Source organism: Panthera tigris, chromosome C1, assembly GCF_018350195.1.
Source record: "Panthera tigris isolate Pti1 chromosome C1, P.tigris_Pti1_mat1.1, whole genome shotgun sequence".
Lineage (NCBI taxonomy): Eukaryota > Metazoa > Chordata > Mammalia > Carnivora > Felidae > Panthera > Panthera tigris.
Window position 1 is genome coordinate 65174719 of NC_056667.1, and position 7297 is coordinate 65182015.

The window sequence follows — 7297 nt, forward strand, 5'->3', positions numbered from 1 at the left end:
CTTTCCTACTTTGTTAAATATAAGACATTTTGCTTAATTTACAATTTAGTTGATTACTAATAAGGATGAACATCTCTGTACAGGTTTATTGGCTCCTTCTTTCTTTCCTTCAATGTTTTTCATGGATTTTATATAGTTTTCCAGCTGAATTGTGAAAACATTTTGTATATAAAGCTATGAAATATTTATGAAGATATTAATTTTCAAATGTGTGACATTTTGTCATTTTCTTGAAAATTTTGTTTATACAGCATTTCCTAATATACAGAGGTTCTGATTTTTAAGTATACAGTTCGCTTTCTCTATGATTTCTACCTTTGGTGCCATGCTTAGGAATACCTGGCTCCCCCTCATTTTTTGGTGAATATTCATCTACTGAAGTATGATGCTTGTGGGTGTTATAGAAAGCAGAATTTCTCAACTATCTTTTTGCTTTTAACATTTTTGTCAAGGAAAGCAAATCTTGGACTAGAAATACAAACTGTACACTAGAGAGAGAAAACAGATTTTCAGGAAGAGTGAAGAAATCGGTTAAGTAAATTCTTGTTCTTTTGCCTTGATGAATCAGGCCTTGGTATTCTGTGACAACCAGCAAAAGAAACTAGAAAACCCCAATAATTCTGGTTTTCTCTGAGTAGTTTTGGAAGAACTAGAGCAGATAGGATGGCGATGAGCAAACATGGTTTTGATTTTCAAAAAGAGGAAGAGGGAGATTTTGCAGATATTAGACTGAAGAGTTTAGTTCAGGAAAATTTTTAGGATGTGTTATTAAAAGGATGCTTCCTGTGATCACTAGGAACCAGTGTGGCTTCACTAAAAACAGCTTATTTCTGCATTACATTAATGATTTCTTTTATTAAAAATTAGAATAAGGAAATGGCATGTTTTTCACAACATTCTTATAGACATGATGGAGAAATGTGAGTTGGATGTTCAATTAGATAAATGTGTTATTGATGGACTATCCCCAAAGTAATTATTAATGGATTAATTTGAGCCTGAGGGAAATAGTGACAAAATTCTTTTACTGGTTTTAAACTGTTCAAATTATATCAGTGACCTTAGAATAGGTATTTGATACTTATTGTATTATTATTATTGTTGTTGTTAATTATTATTTTTCATTTAAGACAAGGAATACTTTATTCAAATCCATCAGAGAAATGGGCAGGTTGAGTCTAACAAAGTGTTGTATTTTGAAGCATAGGTCAGTAATTGTATATGAGAGTATACACAGCTACATACAAATTAACTGATCAGAGCACAGATTTTCAATGTTCAAAACAGAATAAACTTCCCTGTAAAAGCAGCACCTTTGTGACATTTTAAACTTTAATATTCTTCTCTTCTCTGCCCTATCTTTCAATAGAATCCATACTAATTTCCTCATCATCCTTCTCAAGGGCAGCCATATTCTCATGGGCCTGAGAAAAACTTTCCATCCCCCATGCCCTCACCTAAATACCAGTGAAGAAAGGCATGTTTGGCATACATCAAGTCAAACTTGTGGTCAGGTGAGCCCAGGTCTGAGCAATGGCTGTGGTGTTGCTCAGCATGTACACAGCTCACTGTATTTTGGCTGGGTCCCCACCAGATATCACAGTGGGAGGCTGGTTTTTAATAACAACTTTGAAGCAGTGGGGCACCAGTCCACAGACTAGATGATATACTTGGTCTTAATGGTGGCAATGGCAGCATTGACATCTTTGGGAACCACTTGCCACTATACAACAGGCAACAAGCCATGTGTTTACCATGGCAAGGGTCACATTTTACAATCTGGTTGGCTGGCTCAAAGCATGCATTCGTCATCTCTGCTACAGAAAGTTGTTCATGGTAGGCTTTCTCAGCAGAGATGACAAGGGCGTATGTAGCCAGAGGGAAGTGGATGTGGGGATACAGCACTGGGTTGGTCTGGAGTTCTGTCAGTTCAACATTCAGAGCTCCATCAAATCTGAGAGAAGCAGTGATGGAGGACACAATTTGGCCTCTCAACTAACTAAGGTTAGTGTAGATTCAATATCGAGGTTTCTATAACAGGTGTCATAGATGGCCTCATTGTCTACGATTAAGGCACAATCAGAGTGCTCCAGGGTGGTATGGGTAGTGAGGATGGAGTTATAGGGCTCAATTACAGCTGTGGAAACATGGGAGGCTGGGTAAATGGAGAACTCCAGCTTGGACTTCTTGCCATAATCAACAGAGAGATGTTCCATCAGCAGAGAGGTAAATCTCCCAAGCTCCTCCTCCAAAGCTGTGGAAACCCAAGAAACCCTGGATACCTTTCTCCTGGTCAGCCAATGTTCTAGTGCCCTTGGGCATAATTACTGGCAGCATCTTCCTTGCCTGTGATGAGCTGCTCAGGGTGGAAAAGCTGGCAATGGGTACCATTGCAAAGTCATTCATCAATGACTGTGGGTTCCAGGTCTACAAACACTGCCCTGGGCACATGGTTGCCAGTACCCTTCTCACTGGAGAAGGTGTTGAAGGAGTCATCTCCTTCCCCAGTGGTCTTGTCACTTGGCATCTGGCCATTAGGCTGAATGCTGTGTCCTAGGCAATAGACTCCTAACAGGCATTGCCAATCTGGACACCACCTCGGCCAACATGGATGGATATGCATTCATGCATTGTTGCTGCTTTGCGGCTGCTGAGCAGATGGCAGAAAGGAAGAGATGAGGTTGTTGCTTCTTACAGTGTGGCTTTTAGGTGGTTGATATAAGAGAAACTGCTTAAATTAGTGTTAGATAAGTAGGGGGAATATATTGTGTGAAAGAATTAATATAAAAATATAGGCAAGATCTACTAAGATAAAGTTTGATGAAAATAAATCTACATTCTTTTTTTTTTACTAAATAATTTGTGTCATTGTTAGATTGAGGAAATATGACTCAAAAGCTCATCTAACAATTATTTAGAAGATGTCAGTAACTTCAGGGGTTACTGACCGGCTGGCTCAGTCAGTAGAGGATGTGACTCTTGATCTCAGGGTTGTGAGTTTGAGACCCACGTTGGGTGTAGAGATTACTTAAATATAAAATCTTAAAAAAAGTCAGTAACTTCAGTAAATCAATATGTGGTGGCCAAGAAAACCAACTCTATTCGTTGTTGCATCAGGAAGAATGAGGGAAACAGTAGCCATTACTATGTAATATTGGCCAAATTGCACATGCTGTGTTGTGGTGCCAACGATTAAACACAAATAGAGAAAGACTGATGCACGGTGAGAGATGTATTACCAGCATGGGAGAACTGGAAACCATACATCAGGATGATGACTGAAAGAACATGAGAAGGAAAGACTTACAGGAAACATGAGCGTTGCCCTCAAACATTTGAAGAGCTCTCATATGGTGAATGTAGATGTAGGTTCAATAGTGGACCTAATAAGGTGATAGGTTTCAACTCAACACAATAAAGAATCTACAGAGTTCTTCTAAGTGGGAGAAGCAAGTTTTAAAGAATGGGCTAGACAATTACTCAGCTAGTGATACTACAGAAGAATGAATAGTTTGCCCAGCAGACCCTTAAAAATCTAAGATTACAACTGAATCAACTTTCCATTTTTTCCAACACACAAAAGTGTTGAGAGGCATTCCTTAAGCCTTCTGGCTTCATCTAATAAGAGGGAAGGCTGCATTTACAGCACATGTGACTGGTGACCTTGGGCAAGGGACTCTAAGTAAACTATCCAGAACAGGTCCCTGGAACCAGCTCATGTTGTCCAGATCTCTGGGTCACGAGATAAACTTAGCTTTTTGTGGCTGACTCTGTCTGTAACCACATTCATTTGAAAACATGACCAATAGAGGCCAATTAAGTTTTGCAAGCATGATACGTATAACAAGTGTGGCAGATTTGGAAAAATAGCTTGAATTAACAAGCTTATATTATGAAATGCTTGGCATAACTTCAGCCTGAAAAACCTTAATTTCTGTTTATAGTTTTAGTTACTGCAGCTTTAGTATTTATGCTATTCAATCATTTCAATTACTTTAGTTTCCTGAACAAAAACACATCCACTTTGGTGCCATTAAAAATTAAATTCATAATGACCGAGGAAGATCATTGCTTGTTATATTAGCCTCCTGAGAGCAGTGTATTGGGAAAGGCTGGGTGGGATATGCCTCATCTCTCATGGTTGTTCCCTATAAAAAGGACACCACTATTTATGGGGGTGGAGGTCCGGATACAAAATGACAGCATCACTGTGAATGGGAGAAATAAACAAAAGCTAGAAGTACATTCCCTTCCTGTTTTTGTGCGGGGAGGAATGGATAGGAGTCATTACAATTTGAGGGTTAAGGATCATATGTGAGGACTGAATGAAGTAATGTATATAGCACAAGACTTAACAAATGTTTGATACACAGTAAGCATTCAGTAAAAGATAGTATTATTAGGATTGTCATCATCACTATGTAACCAGATGGTGTAATGTCATAGCCCCTTAGGATTATTTAGCTGTTTGGTGAGGAGGAGGGACCCTTATTCAAAGAGCACAGGATGGCTGGATTAGGGCTCAAACCTGATCAATTTTCTTTCTTTCTTTCTTTCTTTCTTTCTTTCTTTCTTTCTTTCTTTCTTTCTTTCTTTCTTTTATTTTTTAATATATGAAATTTACTGTCAAATTGGTTTCCATACAACACCCAGTGCTCATCCCAAAAGGTGCCCTCCTCAATACCCATCACCCACCCTGCCCTCCCTCCCACCCCCCATCAACCCTCAGTTTGTTCTCAGTTTTTTCTCAGTTTTTAACAGTCTCTTATGCTTTGGCTCTCTCCCACTCTAACCTCTTTTTTTTTTTTTTTTCCTTCCCCTCCCCCATGGGTTTCTGTTACGTTTCTCAGGATCCACATAAGAGTGAAACCATATGGTATCTGTCCTTCTCTGTATGGCTTATTTCACTTAGCATCACACTCTCCAGTTCCATCCACGTTGCTACAAAAGGCCATATTTCATTTTTTCTCATTGCCACGTAGTATTCCATTGTGTATATAAACCACAATTTCTTTATCCATTCATCAGTTGATGGACATTTAGGCTCTTTCCATAATTTGGCTATTGTTGAGAGTGCTGCTATAAACATTGGGGTACAAGTGCCCCTATGCATCAGTACTCCTGTATCCCTTGGATAAATTCCTAGCAGTGCTATTGCTGGGTCATAGGGTAGGTCTATTTTTAATTTTCTGAGGAACCTCCACACTGCTTTCCAGAGCGGCTGCACCAATTTGCATTCCCACCAACAGTGCAAGAGGGTTCCCGTTTCTCCACATCCTCTCCAGCATCTATAGTCTCCTGATTTCTTCATTTTGGTCACTCTGACTGGCGTGAGGTGGTATCTGAGTGTGGTTTTGATTTGTATTTCCCTGATAAGGAGCGACGTTGAACATCTTTTCATGTGCCTGTTGGCCATCCGGATGTCTTCTTTAGAGAAGTGTCTATTCATGTTTTCTGCCCATTTCTTCACTGGGTTATTTGTTTTTCGGGTGTGGAGTTTGATGAGCTCTTTATAGATTTTGGATACTAGCCCTTTGTCCGATGTGTCATTTGCAAATATCTTTTCCCATTCCGTTGGTTGCCTTTTAGTTTTGTTGGTTGTTTCCTTTGCTGTGCAGAAGCTTTTTATCTTCATAAGGTCCCAGTAATTCACTTTTGCTTTTAATTCCCTTGCCTTTGGGGATGTGCCGAGTAAGAGATTGCTACGGCTGAGGTCAGAGAGGTCTTTTCCTGCTTTCTCCTCTAAGGTTTTGATGGTTTCCTGTCTCACATTCAGGTCCTTTATCCATTTTGAGTTTATTTTTGTGAATGGTGTGAGAAAGTGGTCTAGTTTCAACCTTCTGCATGTTGCTGTCCAGTTTTCCCAGCACCATTTGTTAAAGAGACTGTCTTTTTTCCATTGGATGTTCTTTCCTGCTTTGTCAAAGATGAGTTGGCCATACGTTTGTGGGTCTAGTTCTGGGGTTTCTATTCTATTCCATTGGTCTATGTGTCTGTTTTTATGCCAATACCATGCTGTCTTGATGATGACAGCTTTGTAGTAGAGGCTAAAGTCTGGGATTGTGATGCCTCCTGCTTTGGTCTTCTTCTTCAAAATTACTTTGGCTATTCGGGGCCTTTTGTGGTTCCATATGAATTTTAGGATTGCTTGTTCTAGTTTCGAGAAGAATGCTGGTGCAATTTTGATTGGGATTGCATTGAATGTGTAGATAGCTTTGGGTAGTATTGACATTTTGACAATATTTATTCTTCCAATCCATGAGCAGGGAATGTCTTTCCATTTCTTTATATCTTCTTCAATTACCTGCATAATCTTTCTATAGTTTTCAGCATACAGATCTTTTACATCTTTGGTTAGATTTATTCCTAGGTATTTTATGCTTCTTGGTGCAATTGTGAATGGGATCAGTTTCTTTATTTGTCTTTCTGTTGCTTCATTGTTAGTGTATAAGAATGCAACTGATTTCTGCACATTGATTTTGTATCCTGCAACTTTGCTGAATTCATGTATCAGTTCTAGCAGACTTTTGGTGGAGTCTATCGGATTTTCCAGGTATAATATCATGTCATCTGCAAAAAGCGAAAGCTTGACTTCATGTTTGCCAATTTTGATGCCTTTGATTTCCTTTTGTTGTCTGATTGCTGATGCTAGAACTTCCAGCACTATATTAAACAACAGCGGTGAGAGTGGGCATCCCTGTTGTGTTCCTGATCTCAGGGAAAAAGCTCTCAGTTTTTCCCTGTTGAGGATGATGTTAGCTGTGGGCTTTTCATAAATGGCCTTTATGATCTTTAAGTATGTTCCTTCTATCCCGACTTTCTCAAGGGTTTTTATTAAGAAAGGGTGCTGGATTTTGTCAAAGGCCTTTTCTGCATCGATTGACAGGATCATATGGTTCTTCTCTTTTTTTTTTGTTAATGTGATGTATCACATTGATCGATTTGCGAATGTTGAACCAGCCCTGCATCCCAGGAATGAATCCCACTTGATCATGGTGAATAATTCTTTTTATATGTTGTTGAATTCGATTTGCTAGTATCTTATTGAGAATTTTTGCATCCATATTCATCAGAGATATTGGCCTGTAGTTCTCTTTTTTTACTGGGTCTCTGTCTGGTTTAGGAATCAAAGTAATACTGGCTTCATAGAATGAGTCTGGAAGTTTTCCTTCCCTTTCTATTTCTTGGAATAGCTTGAGAAGGATAGGTATTATCTCTGCTTTGAACGTCTGGTAGAACTCCCCTGGGAAGCCATCTGGTCCTGGACTCTTATTTGTTGGGAGATTTTTGATAACCG

General features: G+C 39.1%; 1 pseudogene; it reads right to left on the reverse strand.

Annotated features, from left to right (window-relative positions):
- Nucleotides 1-1355: 1355 nt before the first annotated feature.
- On the reverse strand, nucleotides 1356-2631 carry LOC102968650 (annotated as a pseudogene).
- Nucleotides 2632-7297: the final 4666 nt, after the last annotated feature.